The 27860-nt window shown below is 38.4% G+C and overlaps 1 protein-coding gene across 17 annotated transcripts in view; it reads right to left on the reverse strand.

The window, feature by feature from the left end:
* Positions 1–27584, reverse strand: part of ARPP21 (cAMP regulated phosphoprotein 21) — a 146218-nt gene extending 118634 nt beyond the window's left edge. For 10 of the 17 annotated variants that reach the window (XM_032997218.2, XM_032997226.2, XM_042806364.1 and 7 more), the window contains exon 1: positions 27394–27584. The gene's annotated coding sequence lies outside the window, so the exon portion shown is untranslated. The other 7 variants (XM_032997213.2, XM_042806362.1, XM_042806363.1 and 4 more) reach the window with 7 other exon arrangements.
* Between the last annotated feature and the right edge of the window lie 276 nt (positions 27585–27860).

A 27860-nucleotide genomic window follows, 5' to 3' on the forward strand; every position in this document is an offset into this window, starting at 1 on the left:
GTATATTTGTATTTTATATAAATACCTCAACCCTATTTTGTTGGTCCCATTTTGGCTGGTCTCGGACAATGCAGTTCAGTAGTGAATACCACACATTACAAAAAGAAGTCTTAAGCATGCTACGGATTGTATTCAATGCTCTATACTGCTATGGTTTCAAAAGAAGATTAAGAAAAATGGCAGTTATAGGTATAAATTAGAACTTAAAATGCCTAATGATTAAATGCATGTTATAAAAGCCAACGAAACCATTACACATTTCTGTGCAATGCTCCAAGCACTTAAGTGCCAAATATCCTCAGCTTATGCTCACTTGTAGAAATAAAAAAAATTAAAAAATAAAAAATAATAATAATTAAAAAAAAATCAATGTTTATATCTTTTGTCAATTCCCTTGACATCTCTAAAAATAGTTAGAGATTCTCCCCCTATGGTAAAACCCATCTTAAAATATATCACATTGCCTCATTAGCAGCATCAGTACAATATACTACACGTTACAATCAATTCCTGAAGAAACAAACAAAAAAGTCCAACTATAAAATACCAATCAGGTATTTTATACTGTCATCCTAATGGCCAGCGAGAGGAAGAAATCCTCTTCAGAAGCAGTTACAATAGTCAAGAGAGAAAAGGCAGAAACCCAGGTTTACAGAACCAGCAGTGCCAGTTCACAGATTTGCAGCTTTGGTTTCTGAAAATATCTTTCCAGAAACCCTGTGGTTTCTGCATTATGTTTGCCTTTTCCAGTGGGTAATTTCAGGCTCCATGTGATACTGTGAACAAAAGGAAAGGCAGAAAAAGTGTTTCAACGTCTGTTTGTGTTTTTCAGGGAAGAAATGACGACATACATACAAAAGAGAGCTAAGCAGTTTTTTGTTTAAAATGTAATTGGTCACTCCACATATGCCTAGCCAGAAAGCTTCATGACACACAAACTAGTAAAAGAGAGCAATGAATATACAGCAGAAATCAAATATTCAAGCCAATGGCTCCAAGGAATATGTCCCATTAAATTTAAACTAGGAAAATGTATATGTTTAATCAAAATGAACATTCAAAAAACAATCAGAAAAAGCATGGGGTTTAAGTACTTTAAATCTTGTTATACAGATTAAAGTCTCCACAAGTTCAAATATGATTTTAAGAAAACTTCTATAATATCTAAAATTGTGTTTACCTGCTGTGAAACGATCTGTCTTACTTGGCACTAGAAACACTAACTACATCGATCATCTAAAAATACTGAGATTTAAATTACAGGAGAGAAGTGCGGCAATGAAATATATTCAATTTCTACTGCAAAATGGCCATATCATCACATTTTTTCATTGGTGTGCTCAGTATCAGAGAGTAAACAGAAATATGATTATAAAGCACAACACTGAAATGGTAGAGGAGAATATATTTTATGAGATTTGAAGAAGAGAAATGGAGGTGGTGGGACTTTACTGACTATGACAAATTGATATATATCAGAGACAGCTTATGCTACAGATTCTTTAAAGTAAAGATGTATTTCCAGGCTTCAGTCCCAGCCTGGACCTTAAACAAGACTGGTAAGTGGGACCTTCATTTAATAGTTTTTGGAAAATCAAAAAGCTTTCATAAAAATTCAAGAAGATACCTCTAAGATTTCAGAATTTAATGAGTACTTCGGAACTTCAGTTGCCCTAAATTCTTTAAAATTTCACAGTGTCTGGCTATGGATATTTTAGTGGTGTTCAACCACATAATACAGTTACTTTTTTTTCCCCCTCTAAGCATTTAAAAAAGTCTACCTGTAAATGAAGTATTTTTCACCTATTTAATCATATTTTGAGTCTAGGCTGACCTTCCCCTTCCAAGAACTGAAACCATTATTTTGTGTAAAACACAAAAACTGTTTGGTCAATACTTCTTAATATGTAATGCTATACCATGTGAACCTCAGGATTTATTCTGATACCTTCAAGATTTTACCTTCAAGAAAGGGCAAGTCAATAACCACTCCTGTCACTCTACATCCAGTTCTGAGGAACTGCAATCCCTCTTGTAAATCTCCCTCCCTAATAAAAAAGACCTTATCCTTTGCATGTCCTATTTTAACATGTTGAAGCGCAATGGCAAGAATTTATGCCCTCATCTTTTCTTCCAGCATTAAAAATTATCAACCTCAGAACTTTCTGCAAGAGATAATAAAAGAAGTAAAACTAGCTTACTATATGTTTTACTTAGTTTATGACACTCTCTATAGCAAAACCAATCTTCTGATCAAATATTGATTAAAAACCTTTATCTACTGTACCATTTGAAACACTCAGAGGAGGGAAAGAGGGGAGAATTGCAGTTTCATATAGAAGAATAAAGCAAAAGGAATTATTACAAAAACTGTATTTTAGTTGCTACAGTATCTTGGTTTATAAGTATTATTAAAAAAAAAAAAAAAAAAAAAAACACAACAGGAAAAAAAACAAAATCAAACAAAAAACCCAAACAAAAATAATAATAATAAAAAAAAAAATCCCTAGTAAATACACTCAATTTAAAAATGTGGTTAAAACACCCAGGGACTTGTTATCTATTGGTGCCAACTATAAGCGAGCTTACAGATGTTCCAAGTTTTAGCAGATACCAGCAGGAGCAAGTGTAAATAAATCACACACTAGCAACTGCTAGAGAATCACTGGACCTTCAGCAATGCATGACTTTCAAACAGATTCACATGACTGAGTGAAATCTTTCACCCCATTATAGAAATTAAAAAATGCCAGTCTAAAATACCAAAACTTTTCTTACCTAAGAAATTTCTCCTTGAGACTAAATGAGTAATCATCTGGCAGTGCAAAAGTTATGGTAATATCTTAAAACAAACTTAAGGGAAGACATAAAAAAAAATAACTTCATAACAAAATATATTTGAAGTTATCTTCAGCTGCCTTAGAAAGTTTACTTATTTACCAAAATATTTCAATTAAAAAAAGAGTTGTATCTCTGAGCAATGTTCTCTATCGTCTCCTTAAAATTCAGACCTTCAGAATATCAGCTGGATTTCTTTTGGCTGAAAAAAAGGTAATTAAGCTGAAGTTTTTTCCTTTTGCTGTTGCCTAGGCTCCTGTGTGCACAGGTCATTTTTCACAGCTCTTACAGATGAGCATTGGCTTTTATATGCATGCACAATATACATACAACATAACCTGACAAATTTCATTTTCTTCTCCTGAAAGTGCAACAGAAAAGAAAGTTAATAAAACTGCTGCATACCTCAAAAAATAAAGTACTGAGCAGTAAGTTCAGTGCTGTCATTTACTTTTAGGTAGGTCCACAGCTGTCATAAATCAGAGCACAGTATAGGTTGTCCTCTAACTATCTCTAAGTAACTTATCTTTAGGAAATTTTCATAATTTAGGAAGGACCAGGAACAGGCCCACCAGCAGCTCATGTAACTGCACCATGCAGTCCAATATATTAAAGGCTCAACTAAACACCACCAGCAAAACTAGGTTTGTTTCAAGTTGAGAATTGTGCCAGAAAAGCCCTGATCCTCAGGAACTCCTGCATGCACGGAGATCTGAACCCACCTCGAGCGTACGATCTCAGTGAGCATTACATTTAAGGGATACTTTCTGCATCAGAGGAAAACTAAATAGATAAAACCCCAAAGAACAGTAATATTTCTCTCTTCTTTCTATCCCTCGTTTGAATGTTGGTTCTCCTGAATAGAGTTGTTGAGTTAGACAGCCAGCTCATGGAAAACAAACATACAAGTTAGGACCTTCCTGCTGGTGTATGACCATAAAAATATTTGGTTTTATTAACAGTCAACATCACCTTGACCTATAAGCGAGGGGTCTTGAAGTTGTAGCTGTCAGAGCTACTGTCTCATGGTACATCTTCCAACACCAATGCAAGATGATCAACAGCTGCAAAGATAACACCTGTGAAACCATGAAAAGTTAGAGCTGTTTTTCATATATTTCAGATAACGCCATGCTTTTAAAGTCTAATTTGTCATTTACACTAGAATTACAAAATGAAATGGATTGCATCCTGCTTGATGAAGGAAATGTTTTTTAATCTGTGTTTATCCAGCATCCTCCACATTTTGACAGGTGCTGCATGGAGTTACCACAATACAGGAAACAAGTCCACCAGCCAAAATGAGACAAGAATGTGGTATATACATTTAGGGACAAAATCAAATCTCTATTAAAACTGTAAAACCTATCAGCAGTCTGTTAATCAATGTTGAACTGCAGTTGCTCAAAATAAAGGTTTTTAATCATTCATTAACCTCCAAGGAAAGTTGGACACCAAAATATCACAGACCCTTATGAAAATTCCAACTTCTTACCATAAGATACAACTAAAAAGGATTTCTACAGTTCTACTCCAATTATAACAAACTAAACAAAATTGTTGTAAATGCAATACTCTGCTGTTGATTACAAACTATCCTGCTGCTCCATACAAACTCCTCTTGATTTCAATGGGAGTCATAAGAAGATGATGGACGATGCCTGAAGCATGACAGCAATGCTGACACTGAAAACAGAGACATCTTCTTTAACTGAGCAGAAATAATCAGACCCTTGCATGACCAGTTTCAGGGCAATCTTCCTGGCCCTGTAAATTCCATATGAAAGTCTTCATTTGGCTGATGGCTAAAACATTTAAACATCAGAACCAAATTGAACAGGATAAAGGATGGATGACACTGGAAGCAGGCTAAAAGATTACGACAGCCCCGGCATCCCACCACTGGACTAGTGAACAGAGCAAGTCTTGCTCTGCTGCCACAGCAGCTTGGTGATGTACACTCACGGTGATTGCTGGAGCTAACTTCTGCCCAGTTCAGGGTGTTAGTAGCCCCCTGACATCTACATGGTGTAGCCTTGGCACATGAACTGTTAATTGCACAGCAGTACGAGAACTGAAGGATGGCTAGATTACAAAATGGTACCACACTTACTAGTCAGCAGACTAGAAGTGTGATTTAAGTACCCCTTTATGTGTGTCTGGAAGGCAAGAAAGTAATATTTCAATCTGTTTTTCTAAAAATGTTTATCAGAGATAATTTGGAACTTACTGAGATGTAATGTGAACATAATGGGAGATCACTGTTTTACACTTTTCATTTCACTGCATGCTGTTATTTATTTCTTATCAGTTTTCACCGCAAAAAACATTAAATGAAGGAGAAGGACTGGTTGCTATGCAGAGTTCACAGTGGTACCAACATGGCATTCGTGACCTGATTTTTATCACCAGTGGGCACAGAAGAAAATTTACATGCAAAAGGAAAAAATACATTAACATTACATTTCAAAAGAGATTTAAAAAACTCAGAAGTCAAGATTTTCAAAGTGATGGCTCCCACAGCATGCATAATGTCTTATGAGGAATATCCCGTATTGCTATATTCTATGTTTTATGTCTTAATACATATGTGCAGTTTAGCCTAGTTATGATTGTTGTGGGAACCATAAGCAGCCATCCTGACAATTTCATTCTCAACTGCAGTGTTGTCCTAATGGAGTTTTGGTACTTAATCTCCTTGTTTGTTTCAAAAAAGAGGGAGGAAAAGAAAGGAAAAGATACAGGGAAATAGGGCAAGAAAAAGGAGAGGGAATATTATCATTTTTATGTGTTCTAATTATTTAAATCCACAGTGAATTTGGTATTTAAAAACAGTGAGGGCATCAAGTATTAGGAAAACCAGTACTTCCACTAATACACTTTTAAAATGTAGGCAAATCCCTACCATGCAGGCAAATCCACTATCCCTTGTATATATTACTTTGCTACAGCAAGTCCAGTGTGCATTGACACCACCACAGTAAATCCCCTTTATTGTGTTCCCAGTTACGATGTGGCCAGCCAAGACAATACCTATGTCTCTTAGTCAACTTAAAGACCTTACATTTTCCATTAACAGGTGATAGTAAGATCTTCACTGGTCGAAGAGAAATCCTTTGGTCTACAACAATATGATACCAAAAATAATACTAAGTGACAATGATTTCCGAAGATGGACAAATTCAGTCTAAAGGGAAGCAACGTTTCCCCTTACCTTATCTCCCAGAGAGAGAGATACAAGGTCTATGGCTTAACCTACTTTCATAAGCCATATGAAAAGACATTATCTTGTAACTCTTACAACATTTGCTGCTACATTCAGTTCATTCAGTTTGGATGTTTATTACTTTCCCATCCCCTTTCCATCTTCTCAGTATAGACAGTCTTTGAGACAGCACACTAGTTAAATCAGTGGGACCTGAACAACCCCTTCAGTACTGCTACAACAATTCTGAATACTAATCATTGTCATTTCTAGCTGTGGAGATCATTCTCAATAAAACGAACAAAAAGCAAACAAACAAACAAACAAAAAAAAAAGAATCACCAAACAACCAAACACCAAGAAACCAACCAAAAAACACAAAACACCACAGAAAAACAACAAACAAAACCAACCACAACACCAATAACCAAGTAAACACACCCCCAAACCCCCACCATCTCTTGCTCAAAAAGATCTGTGTTTATACACAAGTTTTCCAGTTCCCCCCCCAACACCCTGAGTTTCATATCCCTTTACACACAGAGCAATTATTAAAGAGTGGAAAATTCTAGCCACTGGAAGAGTCTTCCCTTGTCTGTTTCCTCCTACAAAAATATCCAAACACACTATTGCCTTTTGGAACTTCAAAGCTGCAAAAGGCTAAGAAAGACCTGATTTTCTTTCAGAAGTGTCTCTGAAAAACGGAGAGGGAGTTTATTGCTCTTTTTCATTTTTTTTTCTTCATCTGACTTTTCCCAATCCTTACCTGCATCATTACCATTTTCAATCCAGACATGTTCTAGCCTGCCTCTAATCTAACTGGAGATCTAAGAGTAAAAGGTCTGAGGCTCATTACGCTTGTGTATGACTGCGGCCAAAGACAGGTGCAAAGGCTGCCAGATGTAATTGCTGGCATGTTACTTTATGCCTAATGTTCCATTTTTTGTTACACAATCAAAGGTTAGAATTTGAAAGATTAATGATCTCCTAAAATATATTATCTGATAGAACTGTCCAAATTTCAACTGTCAGGTTCAACAAAGGGTCTTTCTCCTTTCTTGGAAACCTTTGTTCTAGGAAACATTTAGACCTCACGAAATCAAAATACCAAGGCACTGACAGAGTAGAAAAACATGGAGAGACTAACCAGCCTCCAGCATCCATATCAGTTGTTTGACAACTCAAACAAAAGGACAAGGCAGGACTCTGAGTGACAACCGAAAGAAACCTCTATACTACTCTATCAAAACCAACATCTCTTTCAAACATACTTGCTTTGACCAATAAAACTTCTACTTTTAGAAAACCAACATGTCCCAAACTATTTACCTACGTATCCACAAATATTTACAGAATCAAGCTTCTTTCACTGTGAGTGGCTTGTCCCTAATTTTATAAAATCAAAGAAAGGATAGTCATGGCAGAAGAAAAGCAATGATGGATCTTTTCAATGATGATTTTAAAACCAACAGTGGAGGAGAAGCCCAACACCTGTAAATATTCTGTCTACCACATGCAATTCTGATCCACACTGCTTGGAGCTGGTGAGATCAGACTGCCACGATGAGAAGCTTTCATATTTATCAGGATTGGCCCAATTCTTGGCTGTCTTGTATTCTACCCAAAAATCTCATGTCTCTCATGTTCTGGCTACAATCAGAGCACTGAGAGCATACATCAGAACACACAATCAGAGCAAAAAGAGAATATTATTGTTCTGGAGGCTCTGGCATGTAGTCATTTTCGTACTTAGGACAGTCTAAGGAATGAAGTATCTGACATTCCAGTACACTGCACATGCATGAATGGGACACGTTACATTTGCAATTTACATGGCTACCTAAAAATACTGTTGTCACGATATACAGAACTAAGAATATTGACAAGAATACTGGGTAGTGTTAAAAACCCAAACCAGGAAAGAAAACACTATATAAAGCAAGAGTTTCAAAGGTATTCTTACTCCTGTAACTTTCCACAAATCAATTAACTAAGTTTAGTTTCATTGATATAAAGATACCAATCTGAAGACATACATTCACTGGGAAAGGCTTCCTCGCTCACTGCTAGGAACAATGTGACTTAACTTCATGAAAAAAAAAAAAAACACACTGATGCTACAAATGCATCTGCCTCCCATGCTCTGTTTAGCTGTATGAACATGAATCTCTGCCTCCCACCTATGCCTGCTCAATGTAAAAGACCCTTTTTTCAGTGTGTGGGACTAAATAGGGAAGAGTTTAATAAGCCTTTGATCTTGGCTGTAAACTCTAGGCACAACTGCAAAACATAACTCTCAGGGATATTCAATTAGGGAGGTTAGAATCAGTCTTCTAAAACAATTTGCAAGACTTCTCTCTTCCTCAAAGGACTTCTCAATACAAAACCTTCTGAAGCATCAAGTCTCAGACAGAGCAAAGATAATTAAGATAAGCAGTTCCCATATTTTTGGTGGGTACCACCATTGGCATCCTAACAACTAATACACTACTGCCTGGAGAAGGACAAAACACTTGGCTGTCCAAACATCATTCACAGAGCACTGTAAGATGGCTTGCATTCCACTGGTAGTGCACACACTACTAGAAGATCTCCTTTAGGGAATATTCTTTCCTTTCCCTTCATAATCAGATACCTTACTATTATCCTCTGTACTGTAAGAAAGATCTCTCAAGTGTTTAACTTCTGGATAGCCACTTTTTTGGGAACTGTCGAGGGTTCAAATGCAATAGGAGAAACCTGTTTCAATTTCAGTGGAAGTAATTTTCTCAATATGAGAACATTTAGTATCTTGTAACAATTGATTCAAATATCAGACTGCACTGACTCCCTGCCACAGCAGAATTAGCAGTATTTCAGCTGAAATTGTGATTGGCAAAGCTACTGTTCCAACCCTCCCACATCACAGTCCTGTGTGGCTGCTGGCCGTAATTCCACCCATGTATTTATTATACACCCTATTAGGGGCCTCAAGATCATCTTACCTTTTTCTATATCGAGAATACTCTGCCTTTTTCTACTGAAATCAAAGCTCTTTTAAGTCCAAACATTACACAGTTTGCATGAGCAACCTGACAAAACTAACCAAAATATGACAAAAGCATTTAAACAACTTTTTAAAATTCTCTGAATGTAAAAATGCCTGCACAATTTTCTTCTATGTCCACTTCTGCTTTTTTTATAATCTCTTATGGTTTATAATCTTTTATAATCTCTTAAATTTTGTTAATTTGTCAAATATTTATATCAATCCCAGTATGTGAACCAGTACTGTACAACAACGAATTTCATATACCTAGTTGGAACCTCTGGCATTTCAGACAGGGGAAAAAAAAAAAAAAAAAAAGAGAAAACAAAAAAGAAAATAATTACAGAGTAATATAGAGGTTGAGGTCCAAAGGGATAGTTTAAGTACATTACATTTACTTCTGTTTCAAGAGACACAACATAAAACTTCTTTCAATGGTCTTTAGTTCCTCTGCCAAGCACTTCTCTGAGCATGTTCCAAACACAAAATTACCTCCCAGGAGAGTATCTCAGGTTGGAGCTTTCTTCCATTGTTTCTGGGTTTGCTCCTATATTATACATTATCAGTTCCAGATGTGAACTGGAGATGGTAAAAAGCCTTACAACTACAACATTTTTGTTTTCCTGGCCCTTCAGGAGATTCTATAGGAACTGAAGGGAATCAATTCGCTTTTCATCTACAGACTGTCTCTTGGGGAGGTCTTATCTCAAGGATGTATCATAAAACTTACAGACCTCTTTCTCTCCTGAAAAGCATGCTTGTGGACATTTCTTACTGACCCAGTTCAGTGAAATCAGTGAATATTTTTGTGATACTTCAGAGCCTTTGAGTATCTTTGAAAATAAAGAAACAAAAGAACCTACCTAGGGCCCTTCTATTTTAAATGAAAAGTAATATTACAGTACTGACTTTTTGTTTTGGGGTTAGGTTTTTTTTGGTTTGTTTGGGGTTTTGGAGGGGGGGAAACAGTGTTTTGTTTTTTATTGTTTTTTGTTTGTTTGTTTTGGGTTTTTTTTTTTTGCAAATACCATATTACACATGTAAGTAACTGGTGTGTACATCTGATTTTTAAGAACCAGAAATGCCACTACCTAATAATTTTTTATTCTTTCCTTCTATCTTCATTCTGTTTTACTGCTCACAACCACAGTGAATGCAAACATTCAGTTGCAGTGAAGTACAGCTGAGCACTGTATATACACACATGTAAATATAAAAAAAATCTGGCCATGAGTAAAACAAGGCAAACAAGTCACTGAACGATGACTGCAGTTGTATCTATTTTCCTGTGGTTCTGTGGACACTAATATCAGCAGAGTATCATTCTACTTGGGGACAAATGGGTAGTGATGTCCTGTAACCACTGACACACACAGGTAATTTAACACCAAAACATTTACAACTGTTTTAGCAGATCAGACCTAAGTTTTTTGCAGTATTAAGTCCTAAAGAAACATGCATGCAGACTAAATAATGACACACATGGAAGACAATTTATGCTTCTGACACACTCTATGTATAAATTTACTGAATGCAAGGGTACTTTTAATTTCTCAGACAATGGATATATGTTCTCATCAATCACAAAACCAACACAACAGTCCGTAACCCAATCTATACTTCATCATAGTAGGAAGACATTGTCTTTCAGCTCTACTGGCCTACATAAAAAGTTTTATCAGGCAATCTTACCTTTCAAAGAACAAATTAATGCTAAATACATTTATGTTTTACTGCTGCCACGGGCTTATTTTATTACCAAATCTGGCTTTGGGCTTTATGCCTCTAGCTATCTGTTTTTTGTAAAATTTTAAAAGCGTTACACATTTTTGACAACATAAGAAACCATTAAAGAAGTGAACAAAGAACTGTAGAACAGGGAAGCTGCTCTTGCACAAACAGGGGAGGCAGAATAGGCATAGGGGTGTTCCCTGGTTCACAGAGGCATGAGAAATGGATAATCTCACGATATCAGAAATACCAGAAAATTCAAAAGAACAAGGGCAGAGAAACAGGGTGTTACTAAAAACAAAAATAGAAAGACTGGCTGGAGCTAGCTGCAGCAAGCAGAAAATGGTAAAATTTCCAGTAGTAAGAGAAAACTTGGAGGCCAGGAAAGGCACAATGCTCCAGGGCAGCTGGAAAAGAAAAAGGATAACTCCTGTTTTAAATTAAACTCTTCTTTTATGTTGAAAACAAAACTGGAAAAGCAATTAACACACTCTTCCCAGCCACTCATTCATGGCTGGCACCTCCTTGGGTAAGCAGGGAAACGGGATGCAAACTCTGGCACAAAGGGGGGTACCTGCTGCACGCAGTCAAAACTACTCCTCAGAACAAACCTACTGCAGCGCTGAGAAAGGTTGTAAAAAAGCCTAAAACTAATGGCATGGAGCAGTTATATGAGAAATACTAAGTGCTGTAATGAGAAGAACAACACAAGATTAAATTTTTATCCAACAAGTGATTGATTTAGGCAGCACCTATGTATACAAGCCAGTGGCACAGAGAACTGGTTATCCTGGTACACAAACTTCAGTGATGTCCAGTCCACACCCAAGAGTGGAACTGTGATGCCACAGAAGAAAGTGGAAGCTCTAAAGGTAAAAGCCAGGGCCTCTCACACATAGAGAGTCCAGCAAACCAGACTGCCTGAAGTCACTTCTGTATGCCAGTCTCCAGAAAAACCCTGTCAAGTGAGAAATCAGATTCTAACGCAAAGTAACAGTCTCAAGAGAAAAGTTAAAGTCCAAACACAGATGTAGGAGGTGATCAAATTCTTATGTATTCTGACACAATCATTACAACATCATACATTTTCATGATACACTTAAAAGGCTGCTTAGAAAGATAGTTACATTCTAACAATGAAACACATAAAGGATTCATTTTAAACAATAATTATTTTAGAATCACAGCTATTTTTGAAACATTGAATAGAAATTAGTATAGGGAATTATGAATAAATATTGTTTACCAAAGGGGGATGGCCTTTTATGAACACTCTACACAAAGTGAAAATGAAGGAACAAGAGAAGAATTCACCTGCCTGTAACAAAACAGGTCACGTCTACTTTGTAGCTTTTTCAAAAGCTTCCCCCTCAAAATGTTTTGTCTATTAAACTTTGGCCTGCAAGATAAAACCCTACCTACTTAAGTGAAAGCCATGTGCAACATTTAAATCTGGCATTTGTGGATGCATTCTATTTACATATATGTACTACCAGGTTTAAAAAAAAAAAAAAAAGAAAAATAGTCTGAAAAACTATCCTGTCAAGGACTACACCCTGAATATGTGCTATACATAAGCACATATTTATAGACTTAGAATATAAAACAAACCAGCTGAAAGAAACCTACCAATTCTTTCAAGATTTGCCTCAGGTACTAAAACTCTTAAATTTTAACATGGTTGTGACTTTTCCTTTTTTTTTTTTTTTTTTTTTTTAAAAAAAAAAACATCTGGGGACTTTATTTTCTGAATTCTGTTTATGTTGTACCTTTTCAAATTCTTCAACACTATCACCTGATAAAACTACCAGAAACATGTTATCACATGATTTGTCTGGAAAAGAATCACTACACAAAGCCAGTAATACCCAACACTGACAGCAAAGAGTAACAGCAGCAACAGGAAAGCAACCGCCTTCGTATATGCTGTGGATTAAAGGACAGCACACAAATAATAACTGTGACTGAGCTAACTTGAAGGTACCATAACTTGACTGTATCTGCCAATATTAGTGCAACAGAGACAAAGTGTATACTCCTATATTGCCTCTTTATTATAAAACACTCTAAAATGCTATAATCTCCAATTAAGAAGGAAAAAAAAAACACATTCAGGGAACGTAAGTACAAAAAGTGAGTACTTCCTTCCAGATGAGGACACTGAGGAACACAGAGGTTAAATTAGTAATGAAGTTGGTCAAAACAAGAGCTAGAAGGGTAACCTGCACCCCTTTCCCCAGGTACATGGCCATCATTCTCCAGCATCTTCCATACCTCAGTGACCCCTTTAAACCCAGGCGCTTTGGTGGCAGGTAGTGAGCACGCATGTATAAAAAGGAGCTGCTAACAAAACTATCTGTTGTCTATACGTGAAGATACAGTGCGTATAAGAAGAAACCTGGAAGTTCAGCATTTTTAACAACAGTAATAATAATTAGGGAGAACCTTTCATGTCTCTTTTGTATGACCTGAAGCACATTACAATTAACTGGAGCCTCTGGATCAAACTGATTTAGAAACTACTACTACAAGATAGCAAGTAGGAAAGTGAAAGAGTGAGAGAAATACTTTTATTTATGCAAAATTCTGTCTACAGGATCCATTCTGCTATAAATCTAATTAGACTGAAATAGCACTTACAGGTAAATTTATAATAATGGCGAGGATTAATTTCCTAGGAGAAATGAACTAAAATAAGCAGCGTGCAAGCCTGCATTGTAACGCTGACAATAAACACGGCAAAAAAACAGGCAGTCATATCAGCATCTAAATACTAACGTGATGGCATTTTAGTTATTTACAACAAACACAGTATTGAAAGTGGACTGCTGTTCTTCACATTTCTTCTGCTAGCCTGATTAGCAGCGCCTACACTTGTCAGACCGTCTTTTCATATTTCACTTACACAGGAGGAATATTTCTCTGGGGTATTTTGAGGCTCGAGTACATCAGTTGTACACCCATTAAAGTACACTATAGAGTATCAATGCAAACTGAACAAGGCAATCAGTAAGGACGATCAGCTCAATTTCACTTGAAGTCTGCTTTCATTACCCGAGTTAGAATTCGCTTCCAGCGTTTTTCAGAGCCTTGCTGGGAATATTCATTTATACCACAGGTTTTATCCTCACCGTCTACCACGTAGTACAACCACCAACATATTGTACAGACGTACCTGAGATGACCACAGTTAGTGGTCGGACAGCTTACTTTTCACTGGGGAGATGCAAATGATGCCAAAAGCGCATTTTTTGTTTAAAAACAATTTCTTTTGTTTTATTTTCTTCTCCTATTCACTCCCCAAATGAATCTTTGTTAAAAAAGTTTCACACTGATGAGGGATGGCTGGCTGCCTATTCTCCTTCCCAGAGGACATCCATGCTTCTTAAAGCTGAGCGTGAGGAAGGGAAATTCAGAGCTGGAGAGTGCTAAGAAAAAAAAAAAAAAAAAAAAAAAAAAGGAACAATAGGGATTTCTACTGTTTTAATACCTTTCTCTGAGTTACTGTCCCATGGTAGACCATTCCCCTCTTGTAACTGTTTCATGTTACTCACTCATAACATGCCCATTTATCTGTCTTTGCTTTTTGAAAAACACGTTTGTTAGGAAAGCTGTTTTTTGTGAGGATATTGGCACAGCATACAGTTTGCCAACTGATACTATCTGTGGCATTTGAATTAGTAGCTATTCCCACAGTCAGAAAGGCCCCTTTTTAAGACATAAATATTTTTCAGAAGTCTTCACTAGAAAAGAGTAATGCAAAATTATCCCATTAACCTCAAAAAGGCATCTGGAAGTACTGAAAATCTGTCCCCTTCCTGAAAAAAAAAAACAACCTGTCATGATATTTCACTGTCTGTATCACAAAATACTTTGAAAGGCAGCAGCTCTGTTTCTCCACTAGTGACTCAGCAAACACATCCTCTCTCTTGGCAGACTAAGTTAGCCAATTTATAAAAGGGTCTCCTTTTGTTTCTTGAAGTAAACAGGCATTTTATGACTATGACACCCATCACCTACACCTTGTGCCAGGCAGAGAGGAACAGGTCTCCACTGGCCCACCACCACTGACGGACTTTTTCCCCATACACACCCTTCACAGCTAGGCATCAGTGGAGGAAGCACTCCCATGCAGTATTAGCCCACTGTCATCCTCCTCATTAGAAAACCCCAAAGTTTAAGATTTGTTTGGTTTTCCCACATCTTGTTTTGACTGGAATGCCAGCAAAAAAGAAACTTCATTGTTGAAAACTTACTTTAATTTAGCTGACACTAGTGAGCACAGGAGTGGGGATTGTCAAGACTGCATTTTGTATCTAGAGTCATTCTGGTGGGCGAAGAACACAAACCAACGTGACTTTCAGAACAGCTTCCCTTAACACATAACGTGCGTTCACCTGTTCCAGTGCCTGAATTCAGCAGAAAGCTGAAAACACGTGTGTTGCCTGTCCATCTTCCAAACGCAATCTAGTTATTCTCCTATCCATTGGAAAGGCAGATTAGCAGTAGACCAGTAATGCAGTCATTTGGGAAACATCCCAACTTCATTTTACTCAGAAATACAAGTGTTGTATCTTAAACTTAAGAGACCACAAAATATGTGGATGCACGTTTTGGAAGGATACCTTAGCCATACCAGCTTCTGCTACAGAAGCATACTCCAGTTGCATATTTCTCTGAGTTATAGGAACAGGGTTATAGGGACTAACATTTTCATGCCTTTATTTGCAAGGATTAGGACTGGATAATTAATTCAAGAAAAGCAAGACCTTTCCCTCAGTCAATTTACACCGAGGCTTGTTTTTTTCACGTAGCCTATCTCACAACATTCCAAGTCTGTGCATCTACAGACATTTATACACGTTTTGGAAAAAAAAAAAAAAAAAAAAAAAAAAAAAAAAATCACAAATCATCTCCTTAGCAAACAACTGAATTCAAGAATTCCATTATCACTGAGTACACTGAGAAGAGTATTGGTGCCATTATTTTATTTGTGGAATAAACAACTTGTTAGTACGTTATCCTTCTAAAACATGGAATAACTCTGCACAACAGAGAAATTTGTCTTTAACTGTTGAGAGATTTCTTCAATTCAATGCTGACTGAGACACAACTGAGCTGACTGTCCACCAGTCCACAAATGAAACCATAAAAAAAACAAACCATAAATCAGTTAATTACTACTATACATCATCTGTTCAGACTGCTGGCATAATTTCTTTATTAGGTTTCAGAATACTCAGAATGTTACTTTCATAATAAACTGACACAGTACAGTGGGCAATTAGTGAACTAGGCACTAATGACAATCAGATTACTGAAAAACAAATAACTGAATTAAATCTGTAATTGGCAGCTGAATACAGGCACTTCTCCTGCTATATCTCAGAAACAACAACGACAAAAAAGAAATAAAATAGAGAAAAAAAAAAATTAAGATTTCCAGGAAAAAATAAATTTCAACTTTCAGATGATGGCAGCAAACATGCTCCTTCAAACACACCAGTCTTCCACTTCATTGAGAAATTTTAGTCAACAGTTTCTTTACTTCCCTGTCTTTACCAGGAGCTTCCATATATGCATTTCACAAAAATGGATTATGTATTTAGTATATGTCGTCAAATGTAGACATCTACATGTCTTAGTAAGTATCTTTACAATCTCTTCCACTTTTGACCAGGATCTGTGGCTACACAATCATTATAATCAAAGTTATGAGAAGAATATGTAACCTTCAGCTTTTGGTGCAGTTTTCAAGCCTATTCAACAAGTGCACAGACATGAAATACGAAATAAGTTGTCCATAAGAACTCCATCCATTTTTCCCTCTTTTCATTGTACAACCCTGTAATGCACTAAACCGCATCCAATGTAATGCATTAGGTGCCACACTAGCTGTTAGGATCTCCTGCTCACACCACAGAGAGCAGTCCATCTGAAAGGTCAGAGACACAACACGGAAAAAGTCTTTGACGATGACAATGCACTGTCAAAGGCATTTAACTTTGTGTTATTTCCATTATGTTTTCTTTTCCAAGCAACTGACAAATATGAATGTATTGAAACTATTAATAATCCAAGTAAAAAAAAAAAATCTACATAAATAGACAGAGTTCAGGACAATAATTTCCAGGAGTGTCAAAAATACACATGATTCTATAGAGCTACTGAATTCAAATGGAGGCCCCAAAGGGACCCAGGAGCACTGATATGAGCTGCATACATGAAGAAGTTCAAAAGCACAAGGTCATCTAGATTCTACACAAAACCTTTTGTTTAACAGATGCAATCAGAGCTGTTTTGGCACTCCCTCCTTAAGAGATACCAAAACAAAGTCCAGGAGATCTGGGAACTGGTATATTTTGCATAATGATAGTATGATTTATATAAGCATGTTTTATTATAAACTGACTGTCCAAATACCTACAGAATTAAGTTATTTTTAAAAGTGCAGCACAATATGATGAATAAATCCAAGTTTTCAGTGATTTCAAACAGGGGGAGCCAACTGACATAGACAGAGGCAAGAAATAAAAGCTGGGAAATGCAAGCAAATGATGAAAAACCAAGAAAAGTCAGAGGTCAGCTTAACAACAGAAAGTTCACACAAGGGGCACAACTTACAAAAGCGAAGGCCTGGTATGAAGAATGGTCAGACAATGTAAGGAGCAGAAGAGACCACTGATGCACACGTGGAAACAGCCAGGAAAGAGGCAGAGACATAAATGATAGACACTGCTTGAAATACACACATCAAGGAACAGAACAAGAAAAGAGTTTATATCAGGACTGCACTGAATTCCTCTAATATTTAACTCCCTGCACTTTCATCAACCTTTTAAGTCAGGGCTGCAGATTAGTTTTAAGAAAGATTCCTTGTTTGTATGTTACATCTAAGGATGCAGTAAGCCTCCTAACTTCAGTGTGACTTGCTTCACACACTCTGCTGTTGCCAGAATATAACATTCGTTCCCCTCCATACTTTTTATTTTCTCTGCTGTAATTGTAAGGCCACTTGAAATAATCTCTGTTTTCCAATTTTACAATGCTTAATAATAGCAGCACCTCAAGTTACTGGCCCCAACATAAACCATCAGAGGTCAAAAATGGAGCCTCTGAATTCCTTTTACTAAAATTATCAGTCTGGCAGTGACTAGACACTGAAATTTGCTGGTACGTGCAGCTGAGGTTCTAAGGAGCACTGGTATGCTACACCATCATCTGCCAGCCTCATTCCAACTACTGAGTACAGGTAATAAAGGATACATTCCAGAGGAACATTTACCTATGTATCAGAAGGACTTGGGTCACTTATGCTTCTCCTTTGTTATGCTCTTGCGTCAATGCAAATCTTGCAAACACATCCCCATACACAATCGAATTGCTCAGTCCACTGTCATTTTTTAGGGAAGACTTAGGTATTACTGCGGTTGCTCTCAAATTAATGAAGTAATCAGAACTGATTTTACTTTTCCACATATTGAAATTGTGCTGTTTAATCAATAAAATGTTTTGTTAAGAAGTGACAATGTTTTACTGTCTTGTTTTCTGACACATTCTTATACTGATGCGGTTTTATTACAGATGGCTTTGAAGCGCCTGACAGCATTAATGAAGACGTGACACTAGTGTATGTTATTAAATAATCACAAACAGAAATAGGCACCAAAAGAATCTACATTTTGACTTGCATTGCCTGGACACTGAACATAACTGTAATGTAGAAAGGAGTTAGCAGCAGTTCTTTGAACATACAGCTCTCTAAGAAGTGATCTGTAGAGGAAAAATTATAATTAGCCTTCCTGAGTACAAATTATGTTCTCTGTTCCCCTTCCTGAAAAAAACCCTGAGGAGTAACAAACACATCAAAGAAATATGTGGGCTTTGAAAGAGGTAGGTGCTTGCCGCATCTTCCTCCCGCATTGCGGAAACGATCGCGACGACAGAATGAGTGGACAGGGCGCCTGCAGAAACCACAGCCCCACCACCACGGCTGTATGGCTACCGGGAGCACAGCCACAGGCAGCCAACACGCTGCATCAAGATTTGCGTCTCAATCTGCTCTTTTCTACCAATCCTCCTCCATTAATACAAAGCCCTTTACAGAAAGGTGCACATTTACATAGTCACAGGACACACGATGCTGTTTCTGTAAACACCTGATTTATGAGGTTACGGGCATGCTGAGACAGAGCTGTTAAGGACAGAAACCAATTTGTTCTCATAGAAGAGCTGGCTACATACTACAGAGCCCACGAGCTTGCGTGCCTCCCCAAGACTCACCCACCAGCTTCACGCCCTGACATTACGCCAGGCTAAGAAGTATCATCCCAGTGCTTGCTGCCCTGTAGCTGCCCCCAGACCCGGCAACATTATTGTTTCTTCCTTTCTGTTCTGCCAGGTAGGTGGCAGAGAGGAGCAATTCCGCAACAGCAACATTCAAAAGACATAGATCGTTTACAATTCCTGTAACCTCAGATTTGAGGAGATCAAATGCAACTGCAGAGGAGTAGCCACTTTGTCCTGATCCTCCATGCAATGACAGCGATCACATCGCATGCATAAGGATTTTTTTTTTTAATTATTTCTTTTTAAATCAGAAAACAAGTGATAATGAAAAGAGGTTACACACCTGTGTTTTTCCTCTGGGTGATCCAAAACTCCAATTACTTAATCTTCAGGGAATATCTCCTAAAAGTGCTCCTTCCCTTTGCTGTCCCATGCCCCAGAACCTGATTTCACATTACAAGCAGAACTACTGCCGCTAATCCTCCATTAAACCCCTTACCCCACCACTCCCTTATCTCAGCCTCCAATTTTGAGATGGTTACTTCTAGAAACGTGTCATTCAAAGACTTCTTACAAATTCTGTCATTTTTATCACTACACAGATTAAACACAAGTCACATTATCCATCAGTAATAATTCATTGTCTTCAGTATCTAACAGGATTCTTAGGCTGCTCGCCACAGTTCTTGTCACTAGAGACCACTCCATTTTGCTGCTCAGATGCAGAACAGATTGCTATACTGTAGTGGAAAAGCATAGAGATACACAAAGCTGGTAAATACAATGCATTTTCCAATTTAGTTAGACTTGCTTTCTATGAATTAAAGCTTCCCTCAAAATCATACCCGAATCAAACATGGTTTCATTATCATTTTCCTCACAGTACTACGTGTTATAAAATACAGCACTTCAAAATGCCGTAAGTTACTCATTATGCTTTCCTTTTAGATCTATGTTCACAACCTTCCTTTCTGTTTTTTTTGTTGGTAGAAAAAAGCTCTCAATTTTTCTTAACGTTACAAAAACCAGAAGCATGACAGTCAGACCTCCTCACTTCAGATTTCATGGCTTATAAAGTACACAAATTATAAAGCTATCAGACATTTCCCAGGCTTACATTAAAAAGAGTAGTGAGACTTTAGAGTGGACCGATTTATTTGATGTGTTTCTCCTAAAGCTTTTATGACACCATAAACATTTCTGACTCCATGACAAATACTTTATAATACATTAAGCAAGCTCATTCAAACTATTCTAAATGTTATGCCCGTGGCAACGTATTTAGAAACGGGAGTCACTTGAAAATGTAGAAACCCTGAAGTTTAGTTTGAACCACTGCAATTTACTACTTACTTTTGTGCAACTGAAGGCAAAGCATTTCAAATAAAGTTCAATGGCACAACCACCCAAAGAGCACAAAGTAGGAATATCCTCCAGAAGCACATTATGCTGTACCTATTTCACTCAAGAGCATCAACGCCACAGTCTGCTCCCCAGTAAAACTTCCCATTGAATTCAACATTAGTTAGCATGCAGTGTTTAACTACATAACAATTTAATTGTATTTATAACATGCTTCTAATCACAGCAGTTTATCTGCATTGGCTTCAATCAAATAAAAAACCCTGCTATCTGTCTTTACTCAGGAACAAATTGTGGCAACTTCCTTCACAGCAAATAAAGCATTGCACCATGAGACGCTCTGCAAGTCGCCAAAACCAAGATGCGTGCACTCCCTGTGAAAAAGAGCACCACAACCCGACTCTCATATTTAATGATATAATGAAAATTTAGAAAATGCTTTCTGTATTGAAGGCACTGTGAGACTTCAACTCATCAGGCAATAAAAATACGAATACTGCAACAGGATTAATTAATGACAAAATTCTTAGCAATTCAGGCATGCTTTTGACGGCAGAATTCAATTCCTAGAACATAAAACTGGCTCTGATGATTTTATGAATCCAGTAAAAATCACTGCTGTGTGGCCATAAAAATTGGGATGAAACAGAAGCCTGAAAATAGCCGATTCACATATATATTTGATTTTTATGTTTTGGCATAGATTGCAAACAGAAGACAAAAACTTTGAGAAATAAAAACCAGAGTACTTAACAGTGTGGGGGGGAAGGGGTTCAGGGGTTTTGTTTGGGGTTTTTTGTTTAATTGGTGATTATTTTTTAACACTATCCTGCTGATCATTTAAGCTTTCCTTTGACTCAAGAGCTTCAAGTCATCCAAGTTTAGGAAAAAAACAGTTTTATCAGTTGGAAGATGCTACTAAGCTTCCATAATTTTAACACAGGTGCTGTATAAACAGCTCATAAATAAATCATAGTATTGCCTAAGACTAAATGAGAAATATACTAGAAAGCATTAAATTACATTTTTCATAGGACTTAACTTTCTCATAGTACTTTTCTTGTTAACTGTGACTCTTGGCCTGAAAAGATCAAGAGCAGCCATCTGATTTGGAGAAAGAAGCATAAACATGTCCCAATTTCTCTGGGAACAACATTTTCTTTCACTTATAAAAATGCACTTCTCACCTTACATACTTCAACATATGCTATGTGAACATGTCAGCCCTGAGAACCATCCTAAGATGGTTACTAACTCCATATAATGCCAGTGTCTATAAAATACTCTAAACTCCCTGCTTCAGAAAGTCATTGGATATCCAAATCGTAAATTTCAAATTCCCAGCTGTCACTGCTTAACTACACCTTCTGCATTTCAGCTAAGTCATGCTGTATGACATTATCACTCTCTCACACTTCATAGCTTCTTCAAAATCAACAGAAAAACCTGTGGGCTGGCTAGTATTTCTTATTTTTCACCATGTTTATCACAGGAGCAATTACTTCATCTAAATAGCCCTTATGAACCCTCTCCTGCAAAATATGTTGTTTACTCCTTGTTTCTCTGTATTTCTTCCCATATTTAGTCCGCTTCTTCCTCTCAGTAACAGAGAATTTAGGTGTAAAAGGGGAAAAAAAAATATGTAACAGTTTCATATACCAGCTTATTACTTATTTGGCAATCTGGAATTATCTAACATGGTTTAAAGATCTCACCATACAATTAAAAACTGATACACAGGAATGAAATGAGACCTTTACCACAACTCCTTTTTCCAATGAACCATAAAGGTGTGTACTGATGATGGATTACCTGACAGCCTGGAAACCACAACAGTGAAAAAGGAAGCAGTAGTAAATAGTGGCAACATTATTAACAGGTGGAAGAGGGCAATTGCTGTAAGACATTATGCAAGTGGTTGCTTGGGGCTTTTTCCCTAAAGGTGACACAGAGCTCCAATACTCTTTCCCTGGAATTAACACAAGTTATAATGTGTGGCATATGAAAGCCAAAGTTAAGTATTAATATAGATTATGTATTCTTATAAATAAAGATAAGCTAAGGAAAAACGTAAGACAGCCCTATCAAGGGAACACTCTTACACAGGGTCATCATCAAGTTTATCTACTGTAAAACCACCACATGAGATAACGTGGAGTCTAAGACTGGAGTTACTTCAAATATCCACGAAAATGATGAGCAGATTAGCTTTTAAGTCCTGTAACTAAGCAGTTTGGACCTTCACTGACAACGAAGGACTTACTTGGCAAGAACCCATAGTACATGTTATTTATCAAAAAACGAGTCTTAATTAAAACAGAAAGTATTGTAGTTTTACAGTGTAATGTCTTTTTTATGTTTCTAATAAATTGTGTATGCGTGCACACTGGCATACTCATGCAAACCACAGTGGCTGTTGTTCTGATTTGGGTTTAAGTCTCTTCTTTAAACAAGAGCCCAAGAAAAACATATCCTGTCCACAAACAGTAACCAGTATGTCTACCCGAATTTACAGGCATGTTTAACATATTACAAAAAAAAAAAAAAAAAAAAGGACCAGACATGAGTCATTCCTTGCACTTGTTCTGAAGGTATTTCCTTCCTAGAAGGGCTTATCGTTAAATTATTATGTAAAAATAAATATTTGTAATTTACATCTACATGTTTCTGAAAGTCACCATTTCATGTATGAATTGGAAAAATCATAAAACAACAAAAAAAAACCCCAACAATTAATCAGGAAGCCTTATCATACAGGAGTGAACCGCGTAAGGCTGGAGACTGGAATAGGTCTCATTTGATGACTGTCAAAAACTAGATGTGTGACCTCACACGGTTTGCATAATTTATCTGCAATTTAATTTACCTAGCCTTAAAATGGGGAAAATCCTACTTACCTGGAATGCAGTTTGTCATCAAAACAGAATGCGCCCTAGAAATGCATGTTACCATACAGATACAAAGATGTTCATACACTTTTATGTCTTCAGAATCAAGTGCTCTCCACTGGAACATACAGAGTCTTTGCCATGTATTACTTGTTTGATGAATGTTTCAATCTTCTAGAAGAAAAAGTGACCCATTTGCTTGACTTACTACCTGCTGAGAACATTAATACAGAACTTCAAGTCTAATAAATGAATGAGCAAGGGACAAACGGATTTTGCAAGTTTATTGCACGGTAGTTACATTATTTCTCAACTAGCCAACCTTTAATGATATTTTTGAAAATAGGTTACTTAACACGAATAGCATTTCCTTTAAATAATCACGTTAAGTTACAAATTCTCTTTACAACTGAGCAAATAAATCGAGCTGGGAGCACTCACTGGATCAAGCCGCTCATTTGTAAGTAGTCCCTATAAACTGGGATTTGCCAATCTGCCAAAATAATTTTCCTACTCTGAAATTAATACCATCAAAATTGATAATACCAGTCAATGCAAGGTACAGATCCTGTACGTTACAAGAAGAGGGGCGTATCATCAGCTGGTGTAAATCTATACTGTTCTTAAAACCAATGGAACTACATCAATTTACAGCTGCTGAAGATTTGTCCCTGTGCCTGTCTTTAGCGCTGATAAAACCATTGAACCAAACCCTGGACGCACTTCCAAATTTAAAGCTCCCATTGACTGCAGTGAGAGCGATGCCTACAGAAGGAAAAAGAGACTATAAGTAAGCCATCCTAGAATTAGTGCACTTCCTTCCCTCCCTCCCCCCCCCCCCCGCAATTCATTCCAAGTATAAAGTTAGTTGTTAAAATCATAACCTGGGATGAAGCCAAGAGCGCAGCGGATTTTAAAACTTCTTACGTTTCTTTTAGGTACTCCCAAAAATTCTGTTCCATAACAATGATTTATCAGGCCAAGTCCAATTTACTGTAATCATGCAAATAACCCCAGTAAAACCCACAGGAAAAGCAGCACCATCAGGAAAACATGCTTTCGCCCACAGTTTTACTCCAACAGGATAAAGTTTCAAAGTAACTGTTGTTCTCTCTCTGAGATCTATCATTACACCCATGTGAAAAATCTCCTTGTGTTTCCTCTATCATCCTTATGTAATTTTTCCTTCGTGGGTGCGATGCAGTGCAACACTTGTCTGAGCAACCCTCACTTGCACACTTAGCCCTGAGGCAGTCAAAAGGACTGGCATAAAGCAGAAAGAAATAATTGCCTGAAAAAGGATTTTGCAGGAGGGGTACTCAGCCATTTCTCAGACCACCATCCTGTAAAACCGCAGGCAAAAGAGAGAAAATACAGTTTTATAGAAGACATCTTTAATCAAAGTGAGTTCTCTATATGATTCTGAGTGCATGGATTGTTGCAAATAGCTCGTGTATTTCTGACTACAGGTACATGGAACTAAACAAGGCAGTTTCTCAAAAGTATCTACACCCATCTTGAACAATGGCACGCAGTGTAGTTATCTATAGATATTTCCCTTTACACATAGATGGCAAGAGGTTTAGAGCTGCTTGCATTCTGCAAGCATTACATGCAACAAAGGTTTTTAATATCAACTGAATTAACTTTTAAACTGCAAGGAACAAAAACTCAAGACTCCTGCTTCAGGAGGCTACCAATAAGAACAGAAGTAGTTAATCATTAAAACTGATTAGCAAAAGAAAAAAAATATATATATTTTTAAGACGTTCCTCAGCACAATTCCACTGTAAGATATTTCAACATTAAAAAGAGAGAATTAAAATGGAATGTTCTTCTTCAACTTAAGCATACCTGCATACAGTTAGATTTATCAACAGCACAAAATCATTTCCCACCTACAGTTTGCTTCATACAACTTTCTAAAAGATTTTTTTTTAAAATATCATCTTAGAGACTACAAAACAGTTTGACTTAAAACCAGATAATCGATCACCTTTCTGCACAGCTGTATTTTCTTTCATTAATGTAACAGAAATATTTGAGGGATTTCCGTTTTTACCTTTGCATTTTTCCTTTTCCAGTATCCATAACCAATCATCGCTCTGCTCTTCCATTATGCTTCGTATATCGCAGAGTGAGAAGCATCTTCATTAAATAGTATTAAAAATAGAACACACCCGATCTCCCCACCGGAGCATGCTCTGACAGTGCTGCTACCACAGCTCTCAAGGTAACCAAGCCCAGCTGGGAACTGAGAGGCAAAGTCAGTGCGAGATTAGCAATTTGCAAGCCTAATTGTGCACACAAACTTGCCTCGATCCGTGACGAAGACTGCTAAAACAAAAATCAGCGTGCAGTTAAATTATGCGACTGAAAGTTGCAGGTCAGTTTTCAGCATTTTTTTTTTTTTTTCCTCCTTTCCCCTCCCCATCACCCTCAGTTTCAATTGCTTTGTACTTGCCTAAAATTTACATATGCCATTTAGAAGAACCGCACACCGGGCATGCATCTAGCTCAGCGCGCTGGTAGAGAAGTCAAACAGGTGATCAGCAAACACTTGGGCTGCTCTTTAACGCCTTTGTTTCCCCCCTCGCCACATTTACAGCAATGTCACACGGCAGCGGGATGAATTTAAGCAAAACCGCACACACCTGAAAGCGCAAAGACAGGAAGGAGAGCGGAGGCGCAGAGACACACCTAGCACGGAAAAAGGCACCCGAAATTCGAGTGTGTTCCCCCCGCTGGCTGAAACGGTAAATGAATGCAAAATAAATAAATAAATAAAATATAACAGCAGTTAAACAAGGCTGCGCAATGGCTGCACTGGCTGAGCACGTCTTGGCGAGATCTGCAAGCGATATCGTTGAAACACACATACAAGTAGGCAGAATTACACTCAGCGGAGTAACGTTAACTATTCCTCATGAAAACAGACTGCTAGGATACCTAAGAATATGACTGCAACTCCTAGGCTGTGATCCTTCTTCACGGCATGCGATTAAAAAAAAAAAAAAAAAAAAAAATGCTAAGGGAGTACCAAGTAAATGTTCCCCTCAAATCGCCACCCTGAAGAACAATGCCAGTCACACAAGCCCAGGCTTCCCCTCCAGCAAAGTACGGCTTTTTAAAGCGCATCCCTCGATGCTGTTCACAAATCAGCGAGTAAAAGTTGGGTGCCTTCTTTTTTTTTTTTTTTTCTTACAGTTTGATACATTTTAGCTAAAACGACCGCTGGGAGGAGGGAGCTCTCCCTCCCGCGGCTCCCCAGCCTCAGCACGGCTCTTGGGGTGAGGGCAGCGCCGGCACCCACCCACCCCCCCCCAGCTCCGGCCACCGAGCCCCGCAACCCGCCGCGCCGAGCGGAGCCCCTTCCCCTCTTTTTCTCCCCCTTCCCCCCCCCCCCCCCCCCCGTTCTCCGCCGCCGCTCCCGACGGGAACTTCACGGAGGCGCCTCCGCCGCCCCCCGCCCCAGCCCCTCACGCCGTACCCGGCTCTCACCACCGCCACCCTGCCGCTCCGCGATCCCCTGCGAGGCTCCGGCACCGATAGCATCCTGCCCCACAACACTACGAATGCTAGCCTTTTTTTTTTTTTTTTTTGCCCCTTCCCCTTTTTTTTTTTTTTTTTTTTTTTCTCCCTCCCCCTCTGGTAAATACCACATCTTAGAGTCGGAATCCTGCAGTTGCTATAAATAATTGCACATCGCATGTAACAAACGCAAGCCCCAGCTCCATGCACAGCTCCTATTTCCCTCTCCCTCCGCTTTCACATGCTCAAGCCGCCCTGACCTCAAAAATTAAAAGATCACGGGGGGGGGGGGAAGGTGGGGGAGAAAAGAGGGGGGGGGGGGGAAGGGGGCGAATGACTCCAACAACATGACAGAAGACACATGCTGGAAAAAAAAAAAAAAAAAAAAAAAAAAGAAAAAATCGCAACAACAAAGAACATCACGCCACACAAATGTCTACAGATTCTGCTTTGGCTTTTTTGGTTTTTGGTTGGTTGTTGGTTTGGATTTTTTTTTTTTTTTTTTTTTTTTTTTTTTTTACCTTGCCTGAAAACGGGATCTGCCCCCAGCGTCTTGGTGGCTCGGGTTATTTTTTTTGTTTGTTTGTTTGTTTGTTTGAGTATTTTTGGTTGGCTGGTTTGTTTATTTGGCTGCAGGTACGCTGCTGTTACAGTACAGTGCCCGTCTTCCTGAAAGACATGGTCTCTTCCTCCGCCCTTCTTCGCCGCCGCCTCCTCCTCCTCCTCCTCCTCCTCCGGCGGGAGGAGATCCGCCGCCGGGCCGCCCGCGGGCGCGGTGCCGCCCGGGCTCGGTGGCCGCGGCGGCGCCGCCCGACCCCCGCGTGGGGCCGGCCTCGGCCTCGGCCTCGCCTCTCCCCGCTCCGCCGCCTCCAGCCGCTGCCCGTCCTCGGCTCCCGCCGGCAGCCCCGCGGCTCCCGCCTGCCTCCTCTCTCCCTCCGCCTCTCCGCGCTCCTTTATCTGCCGCGCCGCCCGGCTCCGCTGCGCCGCA

Source organism: Tyto alba, unplaced genomic scaffold (genome assembly GCF_018691265.1).
Source record: "Tyto alba isolate M040663 unplaced genomic scaffold, T.alba_DEE_v4.0 Super-Scaffold_46, whole genome shotgun sequence".
Taxonomy (NCBI): domain Eukaryota; kingdom Metazoa; phylum Chordata; class Aves; order Strigiformes; family Tytonidae; genus Tyto; species Tyto alba.